At 46.3% G+C, this 17,483-nt stretch overlaps 1 protein-coding gene across 7 annotated transcripts in view; it reads right to left on the bottom strand.

Moving 5' to 3' along the window:
- Positions 1–17,483, bottom strand: part of LOC107126370 (AGBL carboxypeptidase 4) — a 1,456,730-nt gene that overhangs the window by 186,643 nt on the left and 1,252,604 nt on the right. The window lies entirely within an intron of this gene.

The raw sequence follows: 17,483 nt of genomic DNA, 5'->3' as shown, positions 1-17,483 counted from the left end.
CACCAGCATCACTGCAATCATGTGAGTAATGCTTTCTACTACAATATAACAATGGCTGCCCTGTCACTAGGCGATGGGAATTTTTCAGCTCCATTATAATCTCATGGGACCACTGTTGTACACACAGTCCCTCTTTGACCAAAACATCATTATGTGGCACACGACTGTAACTGTATGTCACACATTTTAAAGCATGCATTACGGAACTAATTTGCAAAGAGTATTTTAAACTTCTATATTAATTTAAAAATAAAACAGTTTATAAAGAAAAATAGAGAAAACATTAAGAGCAAAAAATGTATAAAAAATAGAAAGTATAAAATTGGGTGACAAAATCAAACAGCAGATATGAAATGATGGTAAACAATCTGAATTATTCTATTAAAGGACAAAAATTCCCAAACTAAAATGAAAACATTAAATTATGTGCAACTTACAAGAGATAAATCTCATAAAAATTGTTAACATTTATTGCATACTTGCCACGTGTATTGCATTGTACTATGCATTTCACACACATTATCTCATGTAATCCTCCCAATAAACATATGAGGCAGAAATATCATTACCCTTGGGTCTCAGGTCTGGCAACTGCAAGCATAGGAGGCTAAGTAACTTGCCCAAGTCAAACAGCTAACATATAGTAGAACTAAGATTTAAATCTAGTTTGATCTCAGAGCACAACTTCTTAAACATTACCATCTTCTGCATCTCAGGCAAAATTATATAGTAATGTCAAAAATTAAGCCTCCAAAAGGTTTAGGCACACTCAATTAAATAGAAAGCAGAGGTGACAATGCTCATCACAAAACAGAATTCGAGGCAAAATTATTTAACAAGGAAGAGGTTGATGGTATTAAGTTGATAAAAAGTGAAATTTATATTGAAGATTGAACAGTGGTGAACCTGTTGCACCCAACAAAACATTCCGATTTAAAGCAATAAATATTAGAAATTCAGGGAGAAAGCAACAGAAATTGTAGAAGGAGGCTACATGGCATACATAGAGAAAAATAAAAAGTCAATTTGGTTTTTTCGTTTCAGACATTCATACATAGGCAATTAAAAAGTATATTTAAAAAGCAAAGAAACGATCAACACAAAATTGATGATGTGCTTAACTCCAGGGTAAACAAAGTGATAGGGCATTGAGAAATATGTTGGTAATGTTCTAATTCTGGGGTTGGGCAGTGAGTTCACAAGTGTTCTATGATTATGCTTTATAACTTATGGACCTATATTTTTTATATGTATTAAATATTTTAAAAGATGAAGAAAAATGCCAAAAGGAAACATAAGTAAGGAAAAAGATTTGAAAAATTATTAAGTTTACTTAATGACATGTAACAATTTCTACTCTACAAATGTAAACGAATTTGGTCAATTCCAAATGATAGGAAGATATACAATTTTCATTCTCAAAATATAACTACTGAAGCCAGAAATAAGGAACAGTGTTTCAACAACAGAAATAGCTGCAGCTAACTGCCTCATAGAGATTGAAATCCCTTTTCTAAAAAAGATTATGTCAAAGAATAAAAAAATACAATGACAAAATATTTAGAAAATAATGAAAATAAGAAAACAATTTATCAATCTAATGGAAAGCTGCAAGTACATAATTTGAAAAAGAACCAAAAAGAAACCTGTGGAAAGCAGTAGTAAAAATGTAAATTTAAAAATTAGAAAACAGAAAAATAGTAAATTCGATGACAAAATCCAAGCGCTAACTCCATAAATTTTTGTTAAATAAATGAATGCATCAACGACTAAATGATGAGTGCATTGATAAATGAAGTGACTATCTGGGGTGCCCCACATCTGAGTCCAGAGCTATTACTTGGATATGGTATGCAAGCTTGCTATGCTCTGAGGGGCAGCCTCTGACATCCGGAATATTCACTTAGAGAGAAAACTTGGAGCCATCTGGTCATGTTCCTGAGGTTGTTCTTGAGTGAAGCACCCCAGCTAGGAGAGCAGTCATCTCCCAGACTCTCCTTCCTGTCCTGAGCTTGCCTAAAGAGTGAACTTGGCTGGGAGCAGTGGCCCATGCCTGTAATCCCAGCACTTTGGGAGGCAGAGGCAGATGGGTGGCTTGAGTCCAGGAGTTTGAGACCAGCCTGGGTAACATGGTGAAATCCCATCTTTATTAAAAATACAAAAATTAGCTGGGCATGATGCAGAGTGCCTCTAGTCCCAGATACTTGGGAGGCTGAGGTGGGAGGGTCGCTTGAGCCCAGGAGGTGGAGGTTGCATTGAGCTAAGATCATGCCACTGCACTCCAGCCTGGGTGACAGAGTGAGACCCTATATCAAAAAAAAAAAAAAAAAAAGCCAGAAAAGGAAAGACTTAACTCTTGGCCTAGTAAGAAGAAATTAACCAGCACTGGGCAATTGTGAGAAATGGCATCTCAGAGCCCCACTCAGAGCCATACCAGCATTGCCAAGGGACGAGGAGAGAGAGCTTCTGTTGAGACTCTGCCATGTGATTGGGCTAATCAACCCATGCATTGGGCATCATTTTCCAGAAAGAATTTCTGGGCTGCTATTGGGCATCCCAGCGCTCTGTCAAAATAGCCTCTTGAATTACAAAACCACGGGTGACAAAGACTAATCTCCAGAAAAACTCCCAGGGGCTCAGTGTGCTTTGCGGTGAAGTCTATCATTACAGAAGCCCAAGCTCCACGGACTGGGAATTGGGTGTTTCTCGACGGCTGCTGATGGGAACCGCCAATGTGAGGTCTCAGGTCATGAGGTCCACACCAGACTCTGGCAGCGACACACTTCAGCTGCTGTTTAAGTAAGGGCCATGCCAAGCTGTCTATCAGGTTCTCACATGCCTGACTGGGGTGATTTCTGTTGTCTCACTTTGAGTTTGGGGCCACATTTTTGGCCCCTATAAATATTTCACTTTGTGACTCTGAGAGTGATACTCTCTGAATGGAAAGGGGCAGGGGAGGAAAAGAACATTAGGTGGGCACTTTCCATGACTCAAGTGTTTCCTACACATTCACTCATTTAACCCTGTGATGTGGGCAGTATTGTTGCCATTTTTTAGATGTGGAAACTGAGGCTTAGAGAGAGGTGAAAGGATTTTCCAAGGTAACATGGGATTTTTCAGGGTCTTGGATAAAAATCAGGGTCAGATAAAAAAAAAAGAACACATTTGTGTTCTTTCGTAACCGAATCCAGAGTGAGGGTTATCTTTGGTGGGAAACTGCCTAGATCTTCCAGCCACACCCAGGCTCACAGAGTTATCCTCTACTCAGCCTCTCAACTCAGGTGCCTCTCTGTGCCTGGGCCGGATAACACCCAGGGCAGGTGCTGTGAGCAACGAAGGAGAGCTGGGGCTGGAAGGGTTGTGCCAGGGACTGCAGGGACCCTGCAGAGGGATTGACTATTGTGAATGAGAGGAGCAGATGGGGCTTGATGAACAACAATGATTCTGAGACAAGGCAGGGATGTGGGAGAGCATCTCAGGCAGAGGGCAGCATATTCAAAGGCCCAGAGGCAATTTGGGACAGTGGGATGACAGGGAGAAGGATAGTCGGATGACAGGGAGAGCCATGGTTGGGTGGGTTTCTAGGGAGGGCCCTAGAGAAGATCCCTGCTCTGAAACACTTCATTCTGTCAGTAATGATGCCTACTGAAATCTTCTAGGCAGGGAGGTCATGCTTAGAGCCTTATTTTCAAGGGATTATCTGGGCTATCAAGTGTGGGACAGATTGGAAGGGCTGATCCTAAAGCTCATTCCCTTCTTTCAGGAAGAAAATCTTCCAAAATACGATAGCCTCTTAGAGGAAAACTGCCACCACCAGTGACACAGAAAATAAGTCTCTCTGGCGCCAGTGACTTTTCCCCACTGGCCACCTCCCTCTGCCTCCCTTGGCCTCCCTGTCTGGGACCCAAGGGGATGGTTACTCCAGCCTTTCCTGCCTACTTAGTCCTGGGGAGGCTGCAAAGCCAGGCAGGACCAGGGTGAGAAAGTTGGAAGGGAGGAAGGGAAGGATGGTCACATATTCCTGAGGACAAAGACACAGGCCTGGCTGGACTCTAATCTCCTTCTCACTGACTGGTTGAGAGGCCTCAGGGAAGTCCTTCTCTTCTCTGACCTCTGGGTCTCTATCACTAAAAGGAAGGGCTCTTACTTGGATAAGGTTCCCCTCCGCAGTGACAGCTACTATGCTATCAGTGACTCTCTGGAGCGCAGCTCCAAGCCTGCTTCACTGCCACTTCCCCTCCGCCTTTCCTTCCACAAAGTTCAGCGAAATGCCTATTCTTGTACTAGGCTCTGAGCTAGGCTTTGTGGCTACAAAGACAGATAAAAATACTACTTGTTTATTAAAGTGTTTGTATATGTTGTTAAGTGAGAAAAGCAGGCTACTCAAGAGAATGTCATATTTGTGTGTCCATATCTTGTGAGTGTGTATACAACAGATATACTACACACCTGCACACCTAATAGAAAACCAAAAAGACATACACTAATCTAAATAGTTATTTGAGAGGCAGTGGTATTTCTTCATAACTTTGGGCTTCCCCCCGTACCCCCCGCCAAATATTCTTGCATTGTACTTTACTTTTCAAATTAAGTAGCAACAGCTAACCTTTAGTGAGCACTTACTATTTGCCAGGCATTATTATTATTTTGTTTTGAGATGGAGTCTTGCTCTGTTGCCCAGGCTGGAGTGCAGTGACTCCATTCATGCTTTCATACCTTGCCTATAGGCTCTGTGCTGGGAAGATCTAAAGATGAGTAAGACTGGGTTCTCCCTACCCCATTACAGATTTTTCAACCAGATATAAAACCATTATTAGGACATAATGCATGATCTCGGCTCATTGCAAGCTCCACATCCCAGGTTCAGGCTATTCTCCTGCCTCAGTCTCCCGAGTAGCTGGGACTACAGGCACCTGCCACCACGCCCGGCTAATTTTTTTGTATTTTTAGTAGAGTCGGGGTTTCACCATGTTAGCTAGGATGGTCTAAAATCTCCTGACCTCATGATCTGCCCACCTTGGCCTCCCAAAATGCTGGGATTACAGGCGTGAGCCACCGCGCCCTGCCTGCTAGGCATTATTTTAAAAGCTTTGCAAAATTAACCAATTGAATATTTGCGAAAACCCCATGAAATAGGTCCTGTTGTACACAGGCCTACTTTACAGATGAGGAACCAGAGGCACAGAGAGATTAAGTAATTCTGCCAAGGTCAAATAGCTCCTAGGGTGATAAAGACAGGATTCAAGTCTCCAACAGTGGCAATCTGACTGGAAACACTGAACTTTCACTATGTCACCACAGGGCCTCTCATAAACAGCAGATGCAACTATGAAGAAATGTGGTTCCCCTGCCTTGGAGGGAGGAGAAATACAAACATTCATTCATATCAACAGGGAGGGCACTGAGGTGCTACCTGAGGCACAGTGGGTTGTGTGGGACTCTGAGCTCTGAAGTTCCCCTGGGGAGGGCTTCTTACTGCACTATAGTGCCACCAAGGATGTTTTCACTGGAGGAAACTAACTTCCCCGGCTGAGGAAGAAGTAGAGAGAAAGGCCTGAAGGTGGGAACTGTCTGGGGCTGCCCAGATAAATGCAGGAGCCAGAGTGTGGGGTGGTTTGCTTGTGGGGAGGAAGGCGGGCATGAGAGAGAAGGCTCACAGGTGATCACATGCCAGATACAAAGGCCAGATCGGATATCAATTGAGCTAAGAGGCCAGGCTTTGTCCTAGTACAGCAGGGAGCCATGGAAGGTTTACCAGCAGGAGAAAGACTGGTTAGACTGGGCTTAAGGGTTCCTCCTAGGGGAACCTCCATTCATTCTCCACCCCTGCTCCCCTCTGTCCCTCTTTTCTTTCAGTGTGGAGGCAGGAAACCAGGAGCCTTCCTGTCCAAGATGCTTTCATACCTTGCCTATAGGTCCTGTGCTGGGAAGATCTAAAGATGAGTAAGACTGGGTTCTCCCCACCCCATTACAGATTTTACAACCAGATATAAAACCATTATTAGGACATAATGCAGCTCTTCGAAAGGTGGCTGGAGTTCGCCACCCCACCAGCCTACCTACGGAGCTTCTGTACATCCGTTAAGATCCAGCTCAGATATTACCTCCCCTAGGAAGGCTCCCCTGACAAACCTCTCATGGATTTCTCCATCTCCCCTCTGTGGGACACGCTCCACTCCTGGCACTGTGCATCCTCGTCTGTCTGTCTGCCCCTACTGCTCACCCCCGACTGGAGGTCCTCCCGGGCCTGACCGTAAGTGATCCACCTCCAGGTCCCAGGGTCCGGCTCCAGCGCGGCCCATGGCCAGCATCCACAGAGTCTATTGGCTGGAGGATGACAAAGTCTGGGCTGCGCTCTTGGGGGGCTGTGGAGGAGCAGAGGTCAGCAAAGGAGGAGAGCCCTGAGGCTCGGAGATGCTGGGAAATGCTACATATTGAAGGTGAGACTAGCTTGGGCCTTGAGTGATGCTACTACGAACTGGCCAAGTGCTTTAATGGCCTCTCATGCTTTTGGGGTGAGCCTGTCAGTTCCCATCTGTGTGAGTTTGTGGGTCCCAGCATTTCTTGTCTTACCAGGGAAGTCATTAACCTTTGGTGTTAAATGTGACTTGTCTGCATACAATCAGGGAGACAAGCACCAGGCACGGCTAAGTCAGGAAAGTCCCATTTGACATTCTGTCTGTCCCTGCTAATTAACGGGTCCAGAGAGCACACGGATGGGCTTATCCCAGCAATTGCTGCTCACCTCCCGGGGCTGGATCCACACAGTGTTGCCTGCCTGGGTCAAGTACGGAACCAACCCTCTGCCCAGCCCACCTAGCTCCAAAGCAAGCTGTGCCCTTGCCCCTCCCTTCCTGTCACCCCTCTCTCACTCCCTCCCTCCCCTCCCTTTCCCCATAATTTCTCTGAGAGTCCTTATTTCCTCTTGCCTGAACCCCAGAAGCAGCCCTCTAACAATCTTCTTGCTTCCAGCCTGTCCTGTTCCAATCTTCCACATTGAAGTAAGAATGAACTTTCTAAAATGCAAACTGGATTACATTCTCCTTGCTGGAAACCTTTCCACAGCTCCCCAAGGCTCTTGAGGATGTGGCCCCCATCTTGTTCTCCAACCTCCTTTTCCTGAACCAACTCCTTTTTTCACTGTCACACTCGTTCTGGCCCCATCTGTGCTACTCCCTCCACTTCTTTGTTCTTCTGCCTCCTCCTTTCTCTCTGAATCCTAAAAGCTCCATTCCAACTCAAGGCTCCCCTTCTCCCCCAGGAAGGGGCCCATTCCCTTTCCTGAGGCTCTCAAGCAAGCTTTAGCATGCATGGGCTTTCCACACATATCCCTTCCTTCTTCTGTTCCACAAACCTGTGTTGAGAGGTACTGTGGGCCCAACACTGTGTTGGTCACACTCATCCATCCTTCCCTCCAATCCTCAACACCACCCTGGGAGGAGGGAGACAGGCTCTTCAGGACCTGGCCCTTTTTAACCTGCTCGTCCCACTCTTTGCTGCTGTTTGTCCCCATGGGTAGGACCCTGAGCATATCATTTCCCCTCTCTGGCACTGAGTTTCCTCCTTAGCAAAACGAGGCCTTTACCTCTCAAGGATGTTGTGAATTAAAAGTAATAATAATAATAATAGTGATAATAATAACATAGAGCACTAAATACAGGCCAGACACTGTTCTGTGTGCTTTATATATATCAGCTCCTTACCCCCACAGTGTGGTCTGCGGGGTTAAGAGACTTGCTCAGCTGCAGGCCTAGCATCCAGGAAGCATCCAGTAGCTGTTGGCATCACTGGATGGTCACGCCTGGCCTGGAGGAGGCATGTGAGATGGGAATATGCCAGGCACGTTCTGGGGATGGCACACAGATGAGCCTGGCTGGAGCTCAGGGCTTGTGTTTAATAAAAGATTAATGAAATTGTCAAATTGACCTTGTCAGTGTCTGCTCAATCCAATTACATGACTGTGGCCCCCGTGAATGGGGTTAAAACAGGGGTGCACATGAGAGACACCAAGACAGCAGATATGAGGGAGATGGCGGCCACCCAGGAAACCCTGAAAGGAAGTCAGTGCTGCCCATGTCCCAGGCCCCGTCTAAGAACTGCTTGACAGTCCCAGGGATGCAGCGTCCCATTACTCTGCAGAGACGGCAGCTGAGCATCCACTAGACAGGGATGCTTGGTACCGTCAACTGATACCCGCATGGTGCCGGCCTCTGTGCAGGGCACAAGACTCGTGGTGAGCAAGACACAGTCCCTGCTCTTGAACACTTCTTGTCTGGTAGGTGACACAGAGAGGGAAACAAAGATAATTCAGCAAAGTGAGCAGTGCCCTGATTGATGGCAACCCAGAGAAGGCACACAGTGATCAACCTGGACTCAGGGAGTTTCCAGAAACATGGTTCCTGGGCTGAGAAATGACCCAGGAGCTGGCCTAGTATAGAGAGAGATGGGGAGGGTGGGAGAAGGGAGAGCCATTCTTAAGGGACAGGCAGGTTTCAGTCAGGAGGACTGTGAAGCAATGCTGTGTAAAGCAGCTGAGGTTGCGGAGAAGTTTACTCGTGGTGGAAAAGGTTGGGGTGAGGGTGCGGGGTCCGCAGTGGGAAGCACAGAGCAGCTCTGGCACTGGAGAGGAGAGGCTGGGGCCCAGTGGGGTCACAGGATGAAGGGTATGGTGAGTTCTGCGAGGGCAGTTTTCCAGAGAATGAGCCCTAGCAGTCCTCCGTGTATGCGGCACTCAGCCTTCCCTGGAACGGTCTGCAGAGCCTGGGTCATGTGGACATTTGAGGAAGCCAGAGCATCAACTACAGCTTGACCAATTCAAGGCTCTAAGGAGGACCCTAAGGAAGAGGCTAGGTGCAGAGCTGCTTCCTCTCTGCTCGGCCAGTAGCACTTAGTATCAGGGCCTGCCTGCTATTCCCTCTCATCTGGGATAATGTTTCCTGGAATCTTTCAACTGAATAGCCCTTTTCATTTTACTAAGTTTACTTACATCCCTTCGACCACTGGATCTGCAACATAACACTGTGCAATAGATATCTTCATTCTTCCCATTTTACAGCTGAGGGAAACTGAGGCTTAAGGACACCAAAAGCCCCTACCCAAGGCTTGTTCATAATGGAAGTACGACTCATGTGTATTTATTCTGAATTTAAATCTTGTGCTCATCCCATTACTATAACATGAACTTTGGGGAAAGAAGGTCAAAAGCTGGATGTGTTGGCATGAATCATCAGTGGGGATGGACAAACCCCGGGGGGCCCTCACTTGATAGGCCATCATCTGTCTTACTTTGAGAGACAAGCCTGCCAATTGCATTTCTAGGGCTCAATGGGGGCCCCCAAATATGAGAACTACATTTGGATGTTGTTTTCAAACAAAGTAACTCATGTTTAGCCAAGGATTTCTATCAGAACAAGTAATTCTCCAGGGCCCCCCACAGTGCCCCCCGGTGAGGACAAATCTCCAGTCCCCTCCCAGCCAGTGATATCACTGTCCACCCACTCAGCCAAGCCAGAAACTGGGGAGTCATCACTGGGTCTTCCTCTTCTCACCTTCTACCTCTAATCAGCAAACCATGCTGGTTTTACCCCAAATATACAATTCTACTTTCATCTGCCCCAAACACCCCTTCAATCTCTTGGCCCCTGCCTTTGCTCCAGCCTTTCACATTTCTTGCCAGGACCATTAAGCCCCTTCCTTTCTGTTCTTCCTAACTCCAGTCTCACCTCTTCCTATTCATCAACTATAATTCCACCGGAGTGGTCCTTCTGAAACACCAATCTGACCATGTCGTTTCCTGGCTCAACACTCTTCAATGACTCCTTGTTGCCACCTCAAAGTGAAGTCCACTTCCTCAGCCAGCCTATGAGGCCTGTGTGCCCCAGCAGGTCCTGGCCCTGACCACCTGTGCAGGTCCTCTAGCAGGCCCTGCTTGGACCCCATGCTTCAGACCCTACACTGAAGCTCTCGTATTGCTGAAGAGACACTGATATTTTTCAGTCGCTCATTCACGATTCAACTTTTCAGCGCCTATGATATGCTAGACACTTTTCTAGGCGTTGCTCTTAGGAAACTTACAGTTTAGCTGAAGATGGGATGAGACAACATTCAGATAAACACAACAGGATGAGAGGAAAATAAAGCAAATAAAGCAGAGGAAAAGGAGGAAAGAGTACCCTGAGATGGGGTGTGTGCTGGTTCAGACAATGTGGACAAGGACAACCTTTCTGAAGAGGAAGATGTGAACAAATAACTGAAGGAAGTAGGGGTAGCCTGAGGATTGCTGCAGGGAGAGGACTTGACGAGCACAGACCTTGCCTCATACTGCTCCCTCTGCCTGTAACGCCACCCCATACCCCTCCTCAGACCCAGCCCTCACCTAAGAATCAGCACAGCAGTTGCCTCCCCTGGGACACTCAAGGAGAACCACCCAGTCCTTCTTGATGTCCCTGAGTGCCCCACATGGCTTCAATCCAGCCCTGTAACACCCATCCCTTCAATCATTCATTCATTCATTTCTTGAACAAAAACTGCTTGACTAGTTCTAGGTGCCAGGCCCTGTGCTATGCCTTGGGATGCATCTGTCACTTCCCCCTGCCCTATGCCCATGAGTTCCTGGGAGGCAAGAGGGACTTTCTCTGCTCTACCTCATTATCCTGGTGCTAGAGCAGCACCTAGCCCAGAATGGCTTCAGGTGAGTATTTGCTGAGTGAATAAACATTTGAGATCATTTTATTGAAATACTTCAGAGTAAATTTGGAGACAGGCACTCCTCTACTCAAGAGTAATTTAATAACCACAAATGCCTTTAACACAGTGGGGAGGGAAAAAATGTGTGTTTCCTTTATTGCTGCTGTTAAAATAAATGGCATTTTAAATAAATATAGCATATAGAATGTGGCCACATGATGAAATAAATAAATATCTGGTGAAATTATGCATTGCAAAGCAGACTTTTCTGGTCTTTTGGTTATTAAATTTAATCACTTTTGAGCTGTGCCTCTACTCTTTTTTCCTAGAGGCAGGTATGCTTTTGATTAAAATGTGGGCCCCAGAGCACTTTCACAGGGGAAGGCTGAGCTACATCCCTTGAGGAACTGCAGTGGAGAAAGCCAACAGGATAACAGGGCCAAGGCAACAGCCATGATTTGCTTCTTACTTGATGGACATGTTTATCCCCAGATAGAGTGCACAGCAGTCACGGGGCATATGGAAATCTTGCAATTAAAGCAAACTCTAATTAGAGACTACATATTTAAAATACAAAGGAAGCTTGGAGTGGCAGCCACTCTGGCTGGCTCTGAAACGTGATTATCCTACTTCAGTCCCTGTGCTGACTGGATTACAAGGAGGGAAACGCATCATGTTGCCACACATGGTTTCTTGCTGTTGAGGAGGGGGAGATCTCTGACTTCAACAGACCTGGATTTGAATCCTGGCTCTGCCCATTATTACCCCACTGGCCTCAGCATCCACATCTTCATAATGGGAATGGTGACAACTATATCATAGGGCCAAAGAAAGATCAAGTAAAGGCTTTGTGGGGACTCAGTTCAGGGAGTTTATTGACCAGTTAGGTGACTTACGTTGCATTTGCCCCTGCCCCCATCTATCTAGCTCAAGAGTGTGCCTTGCCTAGGAGCCACAGGGGAGAGACTGGGAGGGATGAATTTTTATTACATCATTCATCGTGCCCTTGGGGCTGAAGGAACGGGCTTCTTCTCAACCTTTGTAAGTACCTGAGCAATCAATTTTATGTGTTCACAAGGGGTGGGAACCTGGGATAAGCTATGTCTCCTTAATTCAAACAGTCCTCAGGAGCAAGGTGGTGGGTCAGTCCCAGGTCAGTGGAAGGGCTGGGGTGAAGGTACTGATAGCAACTCTTGTCAGCTCTGGGGTTCTGGCCTACAGCTGACATTTCCTGAGCTTGGGCAGGGGTCAAGAGACGAATTTGGAACTGTCCCTGCCTTCAAGAAAAAGTCACAGTCTAGTCAGGAAGACAGGTAAGAAGGGGCACAGAAGTGCGTAGCACCAACTCATATTCCTATCATATTTTACAGTTCAAAAAGTGCCTTCGACTGATCCCTCATTTAATCCTCTCAAGAGCCTGTGAGGGAATAGTAACCCCCTTCTGACTCTCAGCTTCAGGCCAGCTACACAGAAGCGCAGGTGCAGACAGTGCAGTGCAGTGCCCCATCCCCACAAAGCCGGCACCCTCCCAGGGCGAATAAATCAGTACCTTTTTGCTTTTTGCCTTTTTCTCTTCTAGTCTCTTTTTGGTTTATTTGTCTTAAACACTTAAAACATTACTGAAGCCTCTTTTGCACTCTTCCCACACCACTCCTGATAAGGACTGTCCCAAAGTTGGCATGTGTCCTTCCTGCCTGAGTGTTTATACTCTGATTATGCATGTATATGTCTATAAACAATCCATAATAGGGTTTGCACATTTAAAATTTTACATACATAATCACAGACGCTGTTTCACTCTGCCACTTGCTTTCTTACTATACATTATGATTTTCAGATGTATTTATGCTGATACATACTCCTGTAGTTCATTTTTTTGTTTGCTGTATGACATTTCACTCTATGATTAAAGTCAATGTGTGTGTGTGCGTGTGTGTGTGTGTGTGTGCGCGTGCATGCAGGTAATTATCCATTGGTGGGCATTGGCTTCTACTCTTCTACTTTTTCTACCATCCTGCATTGCTTTACATGGGAAGGAGGATTCAAGGTGAATCTTGAAATGGCTAGAATCCAACCAGGGGAAGAGAAACACTTCTCTTTGCCATATAGCACAGGGCCTGGCACCCAGCTGGCTCTCAGGCATTGCTGATTACTAGAGGCATTGAGGCTTTGATGAAAAGAAGAGTGGACCTGGTCTCAGAAGGATTTGCATTTGAATCTTGACCTTCTCCCTTGTTAGCTGCGTGACACTGGACAAACAATCTAACCTCTCTGGGCTATGGTATCTTCATCAGAAGAAATATAGACTATAATGCCAAGTCCCAAATACTCTTGTTATGATTAAATGTATGAATTATTTGCTGTAGCTTCTGACATACAGGAGTTCAACAAGGCTAACTGAATAATTTCCTGATTCTAGGCTGGGGAAACAGTGTGGGGAAAGCATCGGCGTGCTCCTTTTGGCTGCCCTTCTCACTCAAAATGAATGAGGGAATGAAAGAAAAAGAGGAATAAAACAAGGCACCTTATAAGCATAATTTAAAACCTAGAAGAGTGAAACTTACCTCCAAATCTGGCCATAGTTCCATTCCATCTGTGGTTTTGATTGGCCAACACTGGAAATCCCAATAGGGTCTACTTGGCACTGGACTGGGCTCTTTGGAGGGCAGCCCCACCTTGCAAAGCCTCCACCTGCCCTCCTGGGCCCTGTGGAGGGCAGCAACAGGCTGGGCTACACAGTGTTAAATCCCTTCCTCTCCAAGAGATTGAAGCCAACGAGGCTTTCTGCTTAAATAACCAATAAACACCGCCCAAATCTCCTTAGCTCAGAAAAGTGCACGAATCAGCAAAATGAAAATAATTTAAAGACCCACTGGAAAAAAGAACTCCAGATTCCTTTCTTCCACCAGCAATGACAGCCTCTCAGTAGTGGCTGTCATTCTTCATATCCAGGGCTAGGTGCTTCCCACTAGTTTTGGAAAAGACTGTAACAGAGGCTGGAATCTGCTCCCTGATGGGAGGGAGAGGTGGGGGCAGGGGAAGAAGGAAGACTGTAAAAATCTACCTTCCCACCTGGAGTGCTCTGAGGTTTCCTAACCCTGACTCGAGTCATGGATGCTGTCAGGGCCACACCACTTGTGGAGGTTGTGGAGTAGGGACCTTTACACACATATTATACTTGAGCCTGTATAACTGAGGCTCATAGGAAGGAAGTGACCAGCCCAAAGGCTCCCATAGGTGGAGTGTGACGTCCCTAACTAAGTGCTCATGATCCCTGCTTCTATCACTCTGGCGGGAGAGCAGTACCTGTTAGTGAGCTCCGACTACATACGTGCTGTGGGATGGGCACTTTAGCAACAGCCTTAAATGTTGACATTGTTATTCTTGTACTGAAGGTAATACATCAGCTCCTTGTTGCTAATAAATCTCAGGACTCAGAAGCTTGTATGACTTAGCCAAGGTCATGTTCCTGAAACCCACACTCTTTTACTCCCCATCCCATGCTGTTCCCACGGTATCAGGGAGGTGGCTCAGGAAAGACCTGACAGAGACATGTCTAACCCTGAAATGTACCCTCTTCCCTCAAACACATTTGATCTTCCCTCTGGACATAGGGTGGATGCTGTGTCTGACACACCTCCTTGGGCTGAATGGTTCCAGGGTCCAGGAGCTGCATGAAGGAGGTACTGCTCTAGACATGGCTGCCCTGGGCACTCCACATCTGCACCATTGCATTGTGGTGCTCATAGTCAGGTTCCCACCTGGCAGTACCAGCACTTAAGGAGGAAGAGGGGTGAGCATCTACCCTCATCATCTCTCACCTGTTATTCCCCCAATAGCCTTCTCATCTCCTTCCTCTCCCTCCAAACCATTCACCATTCTGATGCCAGCATCATTTTTCTAAGGCACAAAGCCCCACCCTTCAGTGTGTCCATGGTCTTCAGATTCTAGCAGCTCAGCCTGGAACCAAGGCCCTCCATGACCTGGCCTCTACCCACCTCTCCAGCCTCATCTCCCACTACCAGCTTCACTTTCATACCTTGAAACATCTGAACTCATCCTACTCTCTTCCACCTCTTGCCCATAGCTCACAATAATTATAAACATTTATGTAGTGCTTACTATGTGCTAGGTATAGTTATAAGTGCATTTTTAGTTATTGACTTAATGCTTACAGAAACGTGAAGCCTTCCATTTTATGGAAGAGGAAACTGAGTCCCAAGCCAAATAAGTAACTTGCCTGAGGTCACAGAGTTGGTAAGTGGTGAAGCCCATAGTCACATTCTGACAGTGAGAGGTCAGAGTTCTCAAACTTAACTACGGCCAAATCCTTTCCTTCTTTCTTGACTTGGTGATGGCCTATCAAACCCATGAGAACAAGAGAAGAAGGCCTCATGACCCCCTCATGGAGGGCTCCCTTGATCCCTCAAGGCCTTATACCCCTAGGCAGAAATAACTTTTTTGGTGTTTATTTCTCATAGTGTTTCCTCACCAGGGACCAGGCTTCTAGGGAGAGGTCCATGCCATCCGTACTGGCTCTGTACTGGGCCTGGGGACTCAGAGATCAACACAGGGTGGTCCCCACCTTAAAGGGCTTAGTCCACGGAGAAAGATAGACACACAACGACGGGACAGCTTGATGAGGCTCTACCAGAGGTCACAAGAGGTGCCACAGAGCAGGGGGAGGGGTTCCAACCCAGGCTGGAGATGGAGCACAAAAGATCTCCTGGAAGGAGGAGAAGAAGCAGGTCACAGAGTAGAGGAGGCAGGAGAAGCCTCAGATGGAAAAAATAGCTTGTGATAATGTTGAGAGATCTAAGGTAGGATCTAGCATGATCATTAAGATGCCAGACACTGGAGTCACACAGGTTTAGATGCCAGTTCTGGCTTCTCCAGGTCATAGCTGTGCCATCTTGGGCAAATTACTTAACCTCATTAAATCAGTTTCCTCATTTGTGAAATGCAGATGGTAACAGTACCTGCTTCACAGGGTTGTGTGAGAATTAAAAGGTGAACAGTGCTACCTCATAGTAAACATTCAATAAATATTAGTTAATTAAAAAATATCACAATAACTATATCTCTTGCACCTAGCACAGAGTAGGGGTTCAGCAAACATGTATAGAGATGAATTACAGTCCTGCCTGCAGTTCACTGACAGCCTTGTGAGGAAGAGGAAGCTAAATTAATATTACAATACAATCCTCTGAGTGTTACGGTACAGGGAAGACTGGGGCTGGGAATGAAGGATGGAGGAAGACTTGGAAAACTAGAGAGGGGAGAGAGTCCTTTAGGAATAGATGGTAACAGGCTCTTAGAGGAAATGATATTTGATTTGAGCCTTCAAGCCCAGAGAGGATAGTTTTTTTTTTTTTTTTCCTCCCATGGTTAACGATCTAAAAGAGTGACAAGAATAAGTTAGAGCCCCAGACTGAGCAGGGCCAAGCAGCTGAAGGTAGAGAGGCAGAGGAGCGGGGGGAAAGTGTAAAGCTTGAGGGTGCTCCACAAGGGCAGGACAGTGTGGATAGTGCAAGGCCATTTGTAACTGGGCTGACGTATGGCTGATTCCAGAAAATCATTTAAATTGAGTCCTTCTTTTCCCAGAGGTGGGAGTAGGGTAAGGTTTATGTGAGGTAGAACTGGGGTATAGCGTAAGAGACCCATGATCACTGCAATTCAGACCCTAAAGTCTCCAGAAATGATCTCAACATGGAAACCTCATTTCTGCTGAGTGCTGGCCATAGCTACAGGTGGCCATGAATGAGAAATGCTGAGGAATCAATGGCAGGGAACCAAGGACAACGATGCAGGGAACGCCACCTTGGCATTTGTTCCCTGTGTGGCTTCTCTGACAGCTGCTGCAACAAGGACGATGGGGTCCAGTGTGACTGTTGGCAATATGGGCTCACTAAGGATTTCTGGGTAAACTTTAGGTGCCTATTCCAGGGGTGAGGAGGGTCCCTGGCCCAGACTCCTCACAGAATAATCAGTGTGGGGGTGACCCAGGCCCTGGATATTTATTACCTTCCTCTCCCCATTTCAGCACTGCCCAGATCAAGAACCCCTGTGGTCTGACACTAGGTAGTGGCCAAGGCCTGGGCTGCCTGAGCTCACCAGGGACAGAGCTGTCTTCCCAGCACTGGGACTGAGCCGTGATGACCCCAGGGTTTGCTTCTGCTCCATTGTTCTCCCTCCATCTGTAGGGTCCTTCACTGTTATCCAGGCCTGGATTGGGCCCCAGTCTCCTAACAGGTCTTTGACTTTTGTCATTTATTCATTCAATAACTTTTTAATGAGTGTGCACTATATGCCAGGTTCTGGGAATGCAGCAGTGAACAAAACAGAAACCAAGAGACTAAAGTGGATAGTGAAGGGAATTATGATACAGTTTGTGAATTATTCAGATCAGGCACATAAGAAGAACAGAGAGAAATTATTCAGATAAGAGTAACAGAGACAAAGAAAAGTGACAACTTGGCCTAAGTACTGGTCAATACATCTGGTTATTGTTTGTTTAGTTGGGGTGGGTGGGTGGGCATTGGTGAATAGGGAGGGATTGGGGGGTCTTTTGTATTTTAAACACCACTTGTAAAGATCTCGACCAGCTGAAATGTTGGGCTGAAACCAATAAGATGAAATGGAACAGGGACGAATTCAAAGTCCCGTATTTCATTTAAGAAATACACTTGAAAATTTTACACAGTTAAAGGGTGGGGAGGACTAAAGAGCTGTTAGGATAAAAAAGGAGAGGAAAAAAAGAACAAAAAGATTTCACATTTACTGAAGGCTGGGTCGAG

Source organism: Macaca fascicularis, chromosome 1, assembly GCF_037993035.2.
Source record: "Macaca fascicularis isolate 582-1 chromosome 1, T2T-MFA8v1.1".
Lineage (NCBI taxonomy): Eukaryota > Metazoa > Chordata > Mammalia > Primates > Cercopithecidae > Macaca > Macaca fascicularis.
The sequence above is the reverse complement of the archived record's forward strand: the minus strand, read 5'-3'. Positions and strand labels throughout refer to the sequence as shown.